This window comes from Numida meleagris, chromosome 11, assembly GCF_002078875.1.
Source record: "Numida meleagris isolate 19003 breed g44 Domestic line chromosome 11, NumMel1.0, whole genome shotgun sequence".
Classification (NCBI taxonomy): domain Eukaryota; kingdom Metazoa; phylum Chordata; class Aves; order Galliformes; family Numididae; genus Numida; species Numida meleagris.
Window position 1 is genome coordinate 18881945 of NC_034419.1, and position 16277 is coordinate 18898221.

Sequence of the window (16277 nt, forward strand, 5' to 3'; positions counted from 1 at the left end):
CATCTCTGTTCTTTAGACAAAGGAGCTCTCGAACTTTGACCAGGACTTGCCTGGACTTGTCCCTGTGTGCTCCTCAGCAAGCTGTGAGACGAAGGTGCAAAAAGGAATGATCTCTTACAGCCTTTGATTAAAAAACGAAAAAGTGCTGCTCTTCTTTCTGCCTTGTCTATCTACCTGACGATAGAAGGAATGAACGATTCCCCCAGTGTCAGATCTTCCCACCAGACTGTCAGCGTGCTCCCACCAGTTACAACATATCTGTCTTTTCATTAGCTTAACTTCCAGGAAGAATTTTTGGTGTGCGCCTGAAGCACGGGGCTATTTGCAAAGGATTTCAGCTGTTCCTGCAGGCTCCTACGCCTCATGTTCTCCCCTCGCTTTCAGGTCTACAGATGACGGGAAGGTCGGTGTGACCGCGGCTCAAAGTTTGGGACCGCAGGTTTGACAAATGTTGTGGACTCACATGATTTGACTTCCATGAATAGTTTTTTTTCCCAGCAATACCAGTGGCGGGGGAGGAATCTGACCCACGGAGCCCTTCTAAAAGACACTCTGGTAACTCACGCTTTTTCACTTCAGCAGTGCTGTTTGATTGTGTGCTTGACATTTGTCCTATAGCTTTGTGCCACCTACTACAGCTCCTTCTGATTGAATCGCTGCTTCCATTATTATTTCTCTGTTCCTTGACTTTTATCCAGTGAACTGAAAATACTCTCATTCTTGTTTGCTATTGATCAGATAATCTGGAGGTCTGAGCCCTGTCTCACAGAGCAGAGAGTGCAGTTTGGTGTGTTAGGAGATGAATACATACAAGGAATAGTTTACGGGTGTTTATAAACATTTTTAATATCTGTAGTACGTTTTGATGGATTACTGTTCACAGTAATTACATTACAATGCATGGGGTCTCTGGAGGGGCTCCCTAAGGAACTCAGTTTGTTCCATTACTTTGAACATCTTCACCTCTGCTCAGACTTGTTTATATTTATTCTCCTTCAGTTACAACAGCAAAGCTTCCGGAAACTTCTCCTCGGCTCAGGGTGCTTTGTAATGGGTTGGCTCTTGGTTTCACAGTGAGCTCCAGCTGCTGCTCTTCCTGCAGCTCGCAGCTACACACCTGGAGGAGCACTGGGCTCACAGCGGCTGCCCCAGGCTGCATCACAACCGAAGGCCACGTAGCTCTGGAGGTGAGACGGGGCACATTTATGTGAAATTCCAGCTGTCTGGGGAGCAGCCTGACCCTGAGCCTGGGCCGCTGGTAGGCTCAGGGCTCCGTGCACAGCTGGTGCAGGGTGTGCACCTCGCAACGTTCCTGGCAACTTCAGCCAGGACAGCAGTATTTCCTTTTACTTACGCTGTTATCACCACCCAGATCACTGCAAAGATACGGAATTATAAAACCAATTGCTTCTACAATTTAGGTTCATTTTTACCGCATGATTTATAGGCCTGTGCCAAGAAGACCCTTTTCTAATAAAGGGTTTTTCCAAATGAATTTTCATCAGTTTCATAGGTCACACTCCTCACTTCAGTTCTTTTGTCTGCCGTTTGCTAGGGCCGTTAAACAGCTTTAAAATTAAAGTGTGATTATTCGGAAATCACTTCATAAAACATGCTATGCCATTTGCCTCCAGTTTTCCATTTATGTCTTGCACTAGGCAAGAGAAACTGCTGAGCTTGAGCTAGCAATGCAAAGTTCATTATGGATAATTGTTGATTAGATAGGAAAGTGAATTATAGAGAAGAGATCAGAGGCATCTAATTGTCTTCACCGTGGACATGATGCTTTATGGATGGAGGGAGCGTGCAGCAGGCGGTGTCGTTGGTGGCACTGAGATTAGTTATAGATCTCTCCTAATGCCAACTGACAAATAGGAGACAAATTGCAGAATGTTTAACGACCATTAAAAAGCACATGTCCTTTGTCCAGCTTTTGGAAGATGAATGAATTAATGCAAAATTGTATTTTAAAAAGAAATATATATGAGTTATAATGTGTTGCAGCTGCTTTGCTGAGGAGGAAGACGGGGCTTTGATGTTCAGATCGCTTAACGAGTAATTCCTTGTGTGAGTTCGTCTTGGTATTATTGGTCTGATTATGGATACCATCTTCCTATCCCAAGTAAAGAATAGAGCAGTGCCATTGCATACATCCTGAAATGCGTTCCAGCTTGTGGCAAAATGCATTTACGGATCCGATGGCTCTTCCAAAGCCATGAGAGGGAGAGGAACGACAGGAGATTGCAGCTGCAGCGTCCTTCTTTCCTCAAGTAATCAAATGCTATATGATATCACTAGCCTCAGCTACTGCTATTACCGCTACTGAGCTTCCTTGGGCACGGTACCTTATGCACAGGCTGCTATTACACCAGCTGAGGGAAGTGAAATGATGAGAAAGCAGGGAGATGGGAAGGAATTGAGTTATTTCAGGTAGGAAGGGAGCAGTAATGAACCAAAATGTTCAGGTAAGGAGGCAGAAAGTAACCTTATTTTCTGTGCATTTATGTAACTGTGCTACCAACATCAGCCATTCAGCAAGTAATGGCTGGGGATACGGTGACCTGGAAAAGAGCCACATCTTCCTCCAGCAACCGGTGCAGGGAAGTGGGAAAGGGCCAATCTGTGAAAGAGTGAACATGTCAATAACTACAGATGTCACTTAGTATGTGGGGACTTTATGGTTAACCTAGAAGACAGAATGTTCTGCTGAAGCTTGTGTGCAAGGTTAAATCTGTACATATTTCTCTCCCCCCAAAGCCTGCTTTTCCCAAGCCTCATTAACCATTTTGCTGAACATTACCATCATTACTCTTCTGCCAGGTTTTTCCACATTTTTCACCCTTTTAGGTACAGACCTTAGAATTATTGATTCAATGAATCATACTGATTTAGGTGCTGGCTGCTGCTGAAACGTGTCAGCAGAGACCAGGATGTTGGCTAAATACCAAACATATTTGTTGGAATGTTCTTTAAGTGAGGGAGTATTTTTCCGCACAGAAGCAGCAGCAGCACTGGGGGTATCACCTGCAATTTCTGTGGTACCACGTGAGCTCTAAGGTGTCTAATGGTCATGTTGCCAAGGTAAAAATAATAATAATAAAGTATATCTGCTTTACTTTTCTTTCTTCATGCCTACAGTGCTACTGTAGATGTGCTAGAATCAGGTAGGCGTTGGTCATGCCTTCTTTTTCATACGATTTGGGAATGCCAAAAGAGCCGAGCCGTTTCTATGAGCAGCAGATTGACTGAGCTACAGAAAAATCTTACTTGAGCTGCCAGAGGGCGCGTTGTGTGCGCTGCATCGGGGGCTTGGGATTTTTGTCTTGTAAACAGGATTATGGTACTTAAAGAATGAGCCTAGAGTTTATCCAGCACACAATGATTGGTATAATTTGAAATCTAGAATAAATATGCAGCCAGATGTGGTGCTGTCTCAGATTCTGTTGATGGTTATTGAGCATGGCCATTAAAAACAGGGATAAGGACTTTTAGAAGCGACACAGTGAAATCAGTGATGCGATGAGCAGCAGTTGGAGTTATCCTGTTCCTGATATATGTACTCTAATTACAGAGGTATTCATAAACTTTGATCTGCTTCTATAAGAGATATGACAACGCAATAACTATAAACTAAGTAATTACAGCTATTAAAGATTCCCAAGCATCTGCTAAGCCTGAGATGAGGCATAAGAATTAATTTTCTAAACTTGAGAAACTCATCTCTGATGAGCTCATCTCAGGTTGGATCTGGATGTGTCCAGGGGAAAAACGTAGGGTTTGTTGAATAGGAATTTTTCAGGGGAAGGCTTGAAAATAGAGTGTACTTGTAAAACAGGGTGTAAAGAGAAGGCTGGAAGGAGCCCCGCTGTAGGGCAGGGTGTTGTTTTTGTTGGCACTGCTGCCCAACATCTCCGCAGCCGCTGCCTGCACCACGCGTGTTTCAGGTTGCCACGGGGAGCTGGTAGTAGGCAGGGATGAGATGTTCTGAGCCTCACTCCAGTATTTGAGCATCAGGTTCCTTTGTTCTCCACCTCGAGCACTCCACGTTTGGTTTTCTGCTCTATCCAATCTTCTTAAAGCGGTCAGAGAAGGCATGTGCCTTCCCCAGCATCTCTAGGGCTGTCCCAGGTAACATCAATGAGGTGCCTTCGTTTTATTAACTGTTGTATGAACTACTGTGATCTTGGATAACAGCAAATAAACTAATTACAGTGTAAGTATTTTTTCTTTTGTGTTTACAGAATGAAATGCATAATTCATGAATTTAACAGCTCCCAGCACTGAACTGGGATTACAACACTGGGTATAGATATCCAGTTTACTACAAAATATACATTAGCGAGGAATTTTGGCAGATCCAACTTGCTTCCCATCGGTTTCGGAAAAAAAAAAGAGCTGTAAGATTTATTTTGTAGAAAAATATTTTCGTAGAATACTTGAAAGAATTTGCCAATTCACATTTCTGTTTTGTTTTTAAGAATAAAGAGATTGAAATATTTAATAGCTTTGAATGAAACGAACTTTTCTTTAGCAAAGCAACCAGCAACAAAAAAGTGATGATGATTCTCTTGCAGCTTTCCAAAACAATTAGGCTGTAATGACTGCCGAAGAGATTTTCATGTCATTTCCAACACTGGTTGGAACAATTGGAAGCTACAAATTTTTTCTCGTTACGACTTTATTATCTGAAAGGAAATGACTAATTTGGAGTTTGTTATTATTGTTTTATAGTCTGTGAAATATAAATATATAAGTAAACATTTCCATGAATTTAAATATATAAAATGCCTAACATGAATAGTTAAGAAGTAAATTGTTTTTTAGCTGAGGCTGAGCCAGGGGAGGAGAGCATTTTATCCCGTGTGGATTCTCCAGCACGCAGTGAGGTCTGGATTCATCCTGCAGCCTTTTTCATCGCAGAAGTGCTGACTAAATCTTGCTCCTTCACAGCCGTGGTGGAGCTGCCCAGCTGCAGCCTGCCCATCCCCGGAGCTGCCATCCCACCCCAATTCACCCAGCTGCACTGTCCCAGTCACAGCCATGTGCTCTCCCTGGCTTTTCCCCTTGCTCCTACCTTTCCTGCATGGTTTGTCTGACTCTCAGCTCTATTTTTCCAGGCTATTTTGGACCTTGTCCAGACCATCTGTATTTTGAAGCTCCATCTGGAGTGCTGCATCCCCAGCACAAGGAAGCTGTGGAGCTGTTGGAGCAGGTCTAGAGGAGGGCCATGAAGATGCTCCGAGGGCTGGATGCACCTCCACTGTGAGGAAAGGCTGAGAGCTGGGGTGTGCATCTCAGGGAAGAGATGGCTCCAGGGAGACCTCACTGCGGCCTTCCCTACCTGAGGGGAGCTTATAAACATGAGAGTGACCTTGACCATGGTCTGATAGCAATAGGACATGGAGGCATGGCTTTAAATTAAAAGAGAGGAGGTTTGAGTTAGATGTTAGGAGGAAATTCACTTTCCGTCACCTCTGTGCCTGCCTCTCCAAGTCCCTTTATGCGTTACTCTTCATACAATACCAATAAAAGTGGGATCCTGAATCCTTATTGCTAGGCGCTACGATAAAGAATAAGTATTATGATCATTGCTACCAGTGTTTCTGATTTATTCCATTACAGTATTTGCTTATGGCACATGAGCATCATCGTACAGTAATGACACAGATAAATTTGGGGCCCTTATTTTTCATAACCACTCAGTAGCTGTATATCATCAATTTTCCTCTCATTTAGATATGTGCTGCTTCTTTGGGAAAAGTAAAACATATCCCAGTCGTCTAGGTAATAACGCTGGCAAAGCAAATTCTGAAGCGTGTTTTACAATGGAATTTGATTGTGTTAATTTTTCATGTGTTAAAAAAGAGAATGTTTGCTCACTCTGGGAGATACTTGTGGTATTTTTTGCCTTTTCTGACATCCATCACTTGTAGTAATGCAAAAGATCCCCTTTCTTCATGAAGAAAAGGAAACATCCCAGCACTTACCTGCCAAGTTCACTGTGGAACTGTATGATTTAGTGAGGCTTGAAGTTGTATAGCTGATGCCTAAAAAAAACCTTTGGGCATCATGAATCTGCATTTTGAATGTACTCTTGCTTGCAAGTCCAGTGAGAATAAATAGGGGAAGAAAAAGAGGGAATGATGTATTTCCAGTTTGCACTGGGAAATCCCTTTGGGATATTGTGGTGCTCCAGGTGAAACAGAGCTCCTCACTCCCCACCTCCCCTCACCTCTCCTTTCCCCGTCAACATGCATGAGTTTACAACTAAATGTTCTTAATTCTACTTCTTTTGTTTTATTAACAAGGAAATGGAAGAAATATTCAGATAAGTCGGAAACGGTCCTGCAGCACAAGCATGAGCAATTACCCACGTGGTTCTTCGTGACATTGTTCTTCAGCTGCAGATCCTGGGAGATCGCCACAGTTGTTCACATTCAAACAAAAGGAGTCTAATGAAAGTATTTTAATCTGCTCATCAGCTACTTGGAGAGAAAGGGATGGCCGTGCTAGGTGTCTTCGGAGTCTGGAAATGAATGCAGCAATGGTAAGCAGAATATTTGTAATAACTTACACTCCTTAGCAAGCTATTGCATGCATAACTTTGTGGGAGGTTGATTTAGCTTCAGATTTTATTTCCTGCACTTTGAGCAGTTGGAAGAGCCCCAGGCCCGGTCACGCCATGGTCTGGATGCACCCATGCTGGGGGCTCAGCTTCATAAGCTCCTGGCAGAGTTTGGGCTGGAAGGAGCTGCTGGAAAGTCATGCAGAGAAGGCAATGTAGGCTCCTGCTCTGAAATCCTTCCTCATAGCATAAACTACTGTTTCAATGCAGTGAAAAGAAGTGCATTCTGATGGGGCTTTTTTGGTAAGGTCTGTAATTGGGCAACTCTGAGTGGTGTTTTGATGGGACGGGCATCAATGAGGATGAAACCTCCTTTATGAGCTGTGAAGCTGATGGGATGGGAGATCCGCTCTTCCTCATTCGCATTGTGAGCAGGACACACGAGTGTTGTTGCTAGGGGAGCAGCAGGCTGTCCTCAGCAGGATCCTCCAAGAGGGGATGTGGCCCAGCTCTGAGACGCTTCCAGCTGCAACAAATATCAATTAACTGAGTTATATTAGGTAAGGGAAATTAGTCTTATCCATGCACTTGTAACAGAAGTACAGGAAAAGGGTTCTGGGAATAAGACAAAGTCTACTATATTACTTGTATTTCGGTTCCACGTTGTGTTTAGAATGACAGAACAGCTATCAATGCATTTGTTTTCCTGCCTAAACATTTTACCAAAAAATATGCTAACTAACTCTCCCAAATTCCCACATGGCTGTGCATAAACTGGTGATGGAAAGAGTCTCTGGGTAAAGCTGTGCTCCCCTAGCTCAGAATTGGCTGAAGCTGCTGAAGATTACAGTATTGAGTACAAATTTTCTCTGAAAAGAACAGACCAACTAACAGTCCTATTACTGATACACCGTGGCCACAAAGAAAATTCACATAATCGTATCAGATTTGGTAGGTGATGCTACGGGAAAGAACAATAATTAGTCCTTTGGTGCTGTGATTTCCCACAAATGTCAAACTATAGGACATTGTGCAGAAAAGAAATTAAGAATATTTTGTTAAACACTTCTTATTTGTCTCATTTCCTTATCATATTGTGCCTTTTTGTATTGCCAAAAAATGTTGGACTTTTCCATCAGCTGGCCAGGCAATATCACTTTACCCAGAGCCACATGCTGTACTCATATAAAGAAAGATATTTTTCTTTTACTGAAACGAATCCATAAAAAATATACTCTGGAATAAGTGGGAAAAAAAAGGACTCAAAATGCAATAAATTGTTCAGACTGAGAATAGGTTTTATTCACGCTTTGTCTATATAATACCTGAAGTTCTTGTACTGCTGCTGTTGTTTGTAGTAAATTAGGTATCACCTCTTCTCAGACTCTTTTTACCATTATCTTCTCTGTTATCTATTCTTTTTCCCCTACTCATCATCTTCCTTCCTCTTCATAAAATGTTATAAAAGAGAAAATTGCTGAGTTTGAGGATCAGATGAGAGGAAAATTACGTGCTTCCTATCAGTGTGCTCAGGCACTGCTTGTGACTGGACCCATTGTGGTTGAGGCAGATAACTGTGGGGTCTGGCTAATACCTTCAGCCAGGTGAATTTCACTTGAGGAACAGCAGAATGATAGAGACACAGCACACCCCGAGTTGGAAGGGGCCCATTGGATCCTGGCTCTGCACAGGACTGTCTGGAAACGAACTGTATGTCTGAGAGTAAATTCTGCACCAACCACTTGGAAATGATTCATGCATTTAAGGTCAAGCAAAGCTCTAGATTACCCCCAGATAGGAAGGAAAATTTCCAGGGAAAGACCCCGTAAAGCTGCAGGGAGATGCCTGCGTTCCTTAGCTCCTGGAAAAATGAAGTCAACTGAAATATTCTGTGGAATAAGGAGGAGGTTCATTCAGGTTTGGTTCATTTTCTTTACAAAAGGAAATAGAATTGTTCCTGTTCCATAAGTCTAGAGTGTCTGCAGCAGCTGCTGGTCACCCTGGGGAGGGCTGGCTGGGGCCTCTCCCTCCTTCACAGCTGAGCTCCACTCAGGCAAGAGCTGATGCTCTCACAGACATTGCAGTGGTACAGCGGCTCAGGCACACCACTAGGAGATACAGGGTTTGCCTTCTGCCATCACCAATCCCACGCCTTTCCCTAAAAGGGCAAACAGCAGCCTCCTTTACACATCCCTTGTTATCAACCAGGAAACTGGGAAGGAATGTCCGTAAGTAAAATGCTTTTGCAGCCATTGGTGGTTGCACGGATCAACTCCTTCACGCTGGGAGCACCCGGCCCCGGTTTGGATCTCAGCTCTCTTTGTGAGAGCACGAGGTGATGCGGCTCTCCCTCTCGCAGCACATGCGCGTGTGTTTGATGACATAAACAGTAACATCTCTTTCTTTTCTTTTTAGCAAAACAATAAACGCTGTACGAGGGTTTCAATCTGAATCGAGCTGGTAGCAAAGTGATGAGGGAGGCAGCTGATGGAGCCGGAGGAGTCGCATTGGAGCCCGGCGCCCGCGGTGAGATGCTGCACAGCCATCGGTAAGGGATGATCATGCTGTTCCCCGAGTAAGGAACTCGCCCAGCATTTCAAATACATTTGCTAAAATGCATATAATGATGATAGAGCTAGGGTGAGTTTCAGTCTGTGTTTTTTTACCCCTGGTAAAATAAATTAGGGTTATTTTTTCAGACCCTGCTGTGTGTTCGTGTAGCGTGAAAACTCTATTTATTGAAAAATAGGTCGCATAGTGAGTTCTAGGGCCTGAATTTATTCTCAAATAGCAAGAAATGCACCATGCAGCTTTCCTACAGCATTTTAGACTTTAAGGGTTAAGAATGAATTATGTGCTTTTAATGGGATGTTAACCTGAGATAACGTAGCTTCACAGATAAGCCTTAGGATCTTCCTCACGTAGATCTCGTACTTGGTAGCAGTCTCCATTGAAGTTCATTACAAGTGAAAACGAAACCAGAATCCTCTGTCCTCAGTGGAAACAGCCAACAATGGTGTGGTGTAATGATGTTTTTGGAGGCATTTGCAGCCTCCTGTCTGTTCTGAAGGCAGAAGAACCATGGATCTTGGTATGGCTCCAACAGAAGCTGTCTGTGTAAAGGATGTGTCCCTGTTCTCGGTGCTATGGACCCCAAGGCAACTCAGAAACTTCCCCTCAGAGGTTAACATATTAAACAGCTCATGTGTGGAAAGAAGCAATAATACTCATGTATAAGTATGGGTACGTCCTTTTTAAATTAAAAGAAAGTATCCAGCAAAGACTTTAAATGAATCTCAGCTGCTAATGCTCTTCTTGCAGGGCCATTTCTGCCCTCAGCCCAAGCACTGTTGGTGCCATCCACAGCCCAGATGCACAGCTCATGGGGTGCAGCACTGACAGCAGCCTGTCTGCACAGAGCTTGCCTCCTCAGATGGGCAGTTTTATTTCCACTTTTGAGCCTTTTGAGAGGAGCTGCTTTGCTACCTGCGAGTCCGTTTCAGTGAGACTCACGCAGCCCAGAGTGCAGTCATTAAGCCCTGCTGTTTGCCTTGGAAAAAAAGCGAGCTGACCCCACTGAGTGGGCAGCAGAACCTCCCCGTGGAGCTGCCCTGTCCCAGGGCCATCCACACGATGCACAGGACCCGCTGCTGCCTGGTGCTGCACAGCCAGAACCACTTTTTATTTCTTTTTTTTTTAATTTCCCTAATTGGAACTGGTTTTGATTGATTTCCAAACAGATATCTTACAGCAGCAGGCATTTTCCCCCTTTGCTTCTGTTAATTGTAGGTGGTAGTACATCCCTGATTACATCCCTGTAGTCCTCAGCCACAGACAGCAGGAGCAGCCAGACCTGAGGCCTTTCCCCATCCACAGCTGCTGTGCATTTCTGCTTCATGAAACATTGCTGCTTTGTAGCTACAGCACTGCACAACACCTCTACTTAGGTCCATGTCTTTACCTGCTTAACTTTTGTATTTGTGAAAATGCAGATTTATTTATTTCCTTCCTGGGGGCATCCAAAGACTGAAGATAAAGATGAAGAAGTTGCTGTAAAAAGAAAAGAGTGAACAAAACAATATGGAGATCTTTTTTTGCTATTGAAACGAAGCATATTTCGTTGCCTAATGGGATTTATCTTCTCAGATAACATGTTTTCTGCTGTAAAGCAACAGCCAGCCCATTTCCTGTAAGCTCCTTAAGGTACAAGTTTTCGAGAGCTGTCACAATATATTGTGTTGCTTGAGCTCGCTGCCAGCGCGCATCACACGGCACGTGGGGAGCTGCGCATGCAGATTAGTGCCTGCCTCGTGCAATTCCAGCAGCCTTTCCTAAATCAAAGCAGGAAAAGCGTTCGCATGGGGGTAAAAATAAGGCAAGAAAATCTTCCCATGAGCCACACTTATTGTTGCAGTGTCTGGGGGAAGAGAAAGAAGGAGCATCGCTTGGTGGAAAGGGGCAGGAGCTCTGCTTATTTCCTTGGGCCATCTGCGCAGAGGAGCAATGCTGGGCAGCGTGTTGGGGGGTGAGCAGGGTGCCCGCTCCCTGTGCTGCGTGGTGCTGAGCAGGGCTGAGCCCGCAGCGGATCCGTGCTGCTGGAGATGGGGTTCTGTGTGCCACCGGGAGCCGTCCTCTGCTGGGAGCTCTCCCAGCGTGATGAGAAGACAGACAGGAGCGCGTACCCATTAAAAGAGAGTGAATTATTTCTTGTTGCTGTTAGCCGCAGCACTGTTACATTATACACGAGGCCTCGCTGATCAAAGCCGCAGCAGAAGTCAGATTTCTTCTCTTGCTGAGGATTAGCCTTTGTGTCAGAGAGATGCCATGCGATAACCTCTGCTTTTCCCACTAAACTGGTGGTCTTTCACCCTTGCACATAAACTTCCAGTAACTGGCACTGGCGTTATGAATATACATGGGAAGCGTTTGGCACTGCTTTGGTGGTAGGGAGAGCCTCAAACGTGGGGATTTTCCTTCTCTTGTTGGTGAGGGGGTATTCAGGTGGAAGTGCTATTTGGGTTATCTAATTAAGCATAGAATCATAGAATGATTTGAGTATAGGGAGCCTTAAAGATCATCTGATTCCTGCTCTGCTGCCACGGACCTGTTAGACAACGCATGCCGCTGCACCCCTCTTGGGTTGCCAGTCCGCGTGTTTTCTCTGCGTGTCCTCCCAAAGGGCAGTCACGTAACTAGGTCTGAGTGTGTTCCCACTTCTTCAACTTCCTTAGGGATTTGGGGGAAAACAGAAAAAATCATTTTATGTAGGCTAAGTACTCCAGATTTGTAAGAGCCATTTGCGTGGATGACACAAAATACGTGATTCCTGAAAGGCTTCGTTTCTACACCTCGTGTTATGGCACCGTTATTTGAAATAAGCACAGCTGGAGCCCAGAGGCTAAGCAAAGACGAGATGCTGCATGGGATAATGGGTAAACTTCTGCTCTATCCTAACTGGATTTTAAGCAATGCCCACACCCCCACAACGTTCACGGAGCTGTCACGTGCTTTCACGAGTTCACCACCCTCCCGGCTGAACGGAAAGAAAAATAGAGAGTGCTGACTTCATTACTTGCACCTTGGAAGTGGCTTGACAGCCATTTAGAAAAATAGTTAGCATTCAGCGATCTCCAGTGCCTCCTTCCCCGCGGAGCCCGTGCCAGCAGCCCCATCCGTCTCCGTCCCCCCGGCGCGGCACACGGCCCGCACGGCACCGCCACTTTGATTCATGGGATCAATAACTCGAAGGCTCTGCCTAAAAGGATGGAAAATGCGGTGTGACCCGGCGGGTGAGTAATGGCTGTTGTGTGTGGCAAAATAACTGGGCTGCGTCTGTGTCAACAAATAAAGCCTCCTGAGCACAACCAAATTACAAAGATCCTTTTATTCTGTTTCTTAAATCTTTGCTTTAATGCTGACCTTATTCTCAGTGCTCTCTGGTAAATATAGTCTGGTGCTACGTGAATGAATTTGGGAGTGTGTTTAAGCTGCGACTTACTCAGGTTTTATCTTGCCTCCTTCAGAGGAAGGTTTATACTAATAGCTTCATTAACTTGCTCTAAAGCCTTTCTCATCTTCCTTTCGAATTGTGTACCACGCAGCATCAGTCCAGGGGTATCTTTGTGGTTGAAAGGGTGAGAATAAAGCACAGCAAGAAGTTCCTGTTATTTTCCAAAGGCCTCGGCTTCCTTGGGAAGGCCGTTGGTTTGGGGGCTTTCATGCAGCCACAGGTTTCCTTGGGCACTGGAGCTGGTGCTGCAGGCAGTGCCCAAGGCTCTGGGCAGCACTAAGGAACCCGACCTGCGGTGCATCCCTGAGGGCAGAAGGGATGCTCTGTTGGTATAAAGGGAAAGGTAACAGTCGTCATATCGCAGTTCACTCTCTATTAGGAAAGAGCAAATGCTGGCTTTGATTGTGACACATTTCTGTTTTATCCACCAAATCCATTGCTGGATGAAGCTGGCGCCGGCTTCTCTTGAGTCACACGGAGAGGTTTTTGGCGCTTAATGCATTAACATGTGTGTATTCTTTGTGGCTACAATTTAAACAAATGTTTTGAAAGGGTGACAGAGAAAATTATTTTTCTTGCCTACATTAACAAGTAGGTGTCATGTATTTTAATTACTGTGACCAAGCTGCAATTACAGCTGATAAACATATGGAGATTAAGCTGCAAAATGAGAGGAACATTTATGTTTTCTCAAGGAAATGCCACAAAGATGAATAGAAGAGGGTAGAGGGGACCAAATGATGCTAAACCTACTTATTATTACAACTGAATTACTTTGTTTTCACTGTACCTAGCATGCTTCATGACCTCAAAGAAATTCAAGTCGTTGATTTTGATCTGGAAAGCTCTACTACATCAATAAATACTTGTTCTGTAGAGAAGAGTCGTGTCCTTAGGGCAGCACACACATCAAGATATTAAGGAATATAAGCACAGCCCCATGTATGAAATAAGCCCCCAAAGATCTGAACCACAGCTTGATGTAGGTGTGCACGTGTGCCCCTGTCATCACCTACAGCATCACAGCCATGTGCTGTGAGATCAGAACAGCACTACAATCTTCTTATCTCATAGCAAGCATAAGAGTATGTTCACGTAATTGAAGTGAAACATAAGTTTAAAAAAAGTGTCCCCTCTGAGATCTTGGGAACTTCCTTCCTTCCTCTTCCTTGGGAAGGACCCCAAGGAAGAGTGAGGTGTGGTGACGTATCTCCTCGCACTGCAATTCCCTGAAACATTAATTGGCATTAAAACACTCCTAAAATGAATTTGGTATTTTTTCAGTATAGCGGACTGACCGAAGAAAATTACACGGCAGCCAAACATTAATTGTTTTCCCAGTGGCTCTTGAAATGCTCGTGTATTTGTGAGTTGACACAGTCCTTTGAAATCCGTCACGAACTGCGCTTCTGCACCTGTGTTGCTTTACTGCAAGGGTTTATTTCAGGATGGAGACACAGATGTCTGTCAGCGTGCTGCAACTGAGAGAAGAGAAATTCCGTGACCAACCGAGGAGACAGGTTGGATACACTTCACTCCGGTAAAGGAGAGGATAATGTATTGATCCAGAGGGAAATAGCATTTGCCATATGCTTGGTGCTCAAGTTTTTGCCTGAAAGAACAAGAGCTGGCCCCAGACCAAGGCTCTGTGATTAAACTCGCCTTGATCTTTGTGGAAATTATTGGCTTCCTTTGGCAGCTCCTCGCAGGCTGGAACAGGGGACAGGAGGGGACAGACCTAGTGGTGGGCACCGCTGCCGTTGTCTCCAGCAGCCTCCGTAGCTTTATGGTATGTGATAAAAGCAGAGGGCCTGACCGCCTGACACGAAATCTGCGATCCCTCCGAGGTATTTCTCGTGCTGTAGTGAATGTCTTCCAGTGGAGCTCTGTCCTAGTTTTCTGTAATAATGTAATGTTATTATAAGAGAATGTCAAAACGATATCTGTTCAGAGATTCTTTTAGTTCAGTGTTCAGATGGATATCTTTTCTGGTGGTGGATCGCACTTTACAATTCTAATGTAAAAATATCAATACTATTTGGGCTGTGATATGGACCTCTGCTAATTGAAAGACTTATTTAGCTATGTAGTCTATGGTTGCTGCTCCCGATGGGTATCAAAAGGCTTCCGGAATTCTGCCTGGAAGGAGCACGTGCAGATTTTTGCTCCTTTACACACTTTACCCCCCTGAAAGCCCTTCAATGAGCTTCACATCATTCTCTGGTCCTCCTACACATGCTGGATTCGGTGACTCTTGTTGCAGGCAACAGGCTGCCCTGGGCTGTCCGTGCCAGTTCATGGCTTCAGCAGCCTGAAATAGGTGTTGATAGTTTCTAATTTATCTTTGGAAGCCGGCTTCTGTGGAATGTTCTCACCAGCAGTATTTTAACTCATCACTGGAAGTTATTGTGCTTGAATTTTACCTCCTTCAAAATGAGGGAACAGACAATTTCCTCCGGCCATCTAACCCAATCTGCATCAAGCCCTGGTGCTCAGGAGACACGTGTGCTTGCAGGCCCGCGGCCTGGCCTGGGCCGGGCTCCCATCTGCATCCGCGCGCCTCCGCCGCTCCGGGGGCAGAGAGCTGCAGCTGAGATTGGTAGTGACGCTTTGTCTCTCCTGCGTTCCGTGGCCACGCTTCAAGCAGACAAACCAAGGATGTTATTAAGCTTGGAATTTCTCTGCAGCTTCCAACTTCATTCACTGTGAATGGCTTTTTATGCGGCACTAAAATCAATGGTGTACCAACCCTCTTCTTAGGCATACTCAGCACCGAGGGAAGAGCTCACTGCAGATACCAAAGCCTTTCTCTCAGTAATAAACACAGAATGTGTTTATTACTTCCAGACATGTTTTTTTTTGCTGTTAGCATGAATAAAGTTAATTGCCACATTTTAGTTTCTCTTTGTAATTAAGAGTTGAGCCTTCAGTGCTTTTCACTGCAGTTGCTGGCAATTGAAGTTAATCTTTTTAATCATTGCAGGAGAAGGAATGCTCTCCAGTGTGGATCCCACATAAAATATGCCATGTTTGGAAACATATCAACACCTAGGAAAAGCTAGAACAGTGCATCTGGAGAATGAGGTATGGAACATACGTTTTAAGAACAGCAATCGGATTTTTGGTTTGTCTCAGAGTTGGCTGAAAGTTATGAGAATGGAAGGCAATTCCCAGGCTGCTACGGGACAAGTCGTGATTATACTGCATAGAAATTATACTGCCAGAGACTTTGTTATTAGGGCTCATTCTGTTTTGCTGTTGTTTTTCTCTGTTTCACATTTCTGTTGTACGACGAAGTTTTCCCATTGTAATTTTCTTCAGGCCCTTCCTCATTCATACATCAAAAATTCAATCAGGGCCGCACTAATGAAAGAAAATGAGCTTTCTTCCACAGAGCTGCAGCTAGCCAGTGCTGCAGGGCAGGCGGCAGCTCTGGGGACAGCAATGCCCCATCCAGCAACGTGGGTCAGAGCAGTGAGATGGTGCAGAGGTGGCATGGGCTGCAGGAGCCATCCCACGAGCAGGAGCCATCCTGTGCTTCAGCAGCTTTGTGTTGCACAGGCAGCTGAACAAATCCACGCAATTGCATCATTTGTGCCTCTTGCACACGTTACTTGACCTTACCGTTGTGAAAGCATCCCTTGCTGTGTCGATAAATAACTGCTGTGTTAACTCATGTGGAGGGACAGGCATACAGTGATC

General features: G+C 44.7%; 1 long non-coding RNA gene across 1 annotated transcript in view; it reads left to right on the forward strand.

Annotated features, from left to right (window-relative positions):
• LOC110405085 overlaps nucleotides 81-16277 on the forward strand; it is a 33048-nt gene continuing 16851 nt past the window's right edge. The window contains exons 1-4 of the long non-coding RNA XR_002442676.1: nucleotides 81-555; nucleotides 1000-1187; nucleotides 6309-6547; nucleotides 8981-15659. This is a non-coding gene — a long non-coding RNA (uncharacterized LOC110405085). The remainder of the gene's footprint in view (nucleotides 556-999; nucleotides 1188-6308; nucleotides 6548-8980; nucleotides 15660-16277) is intronic.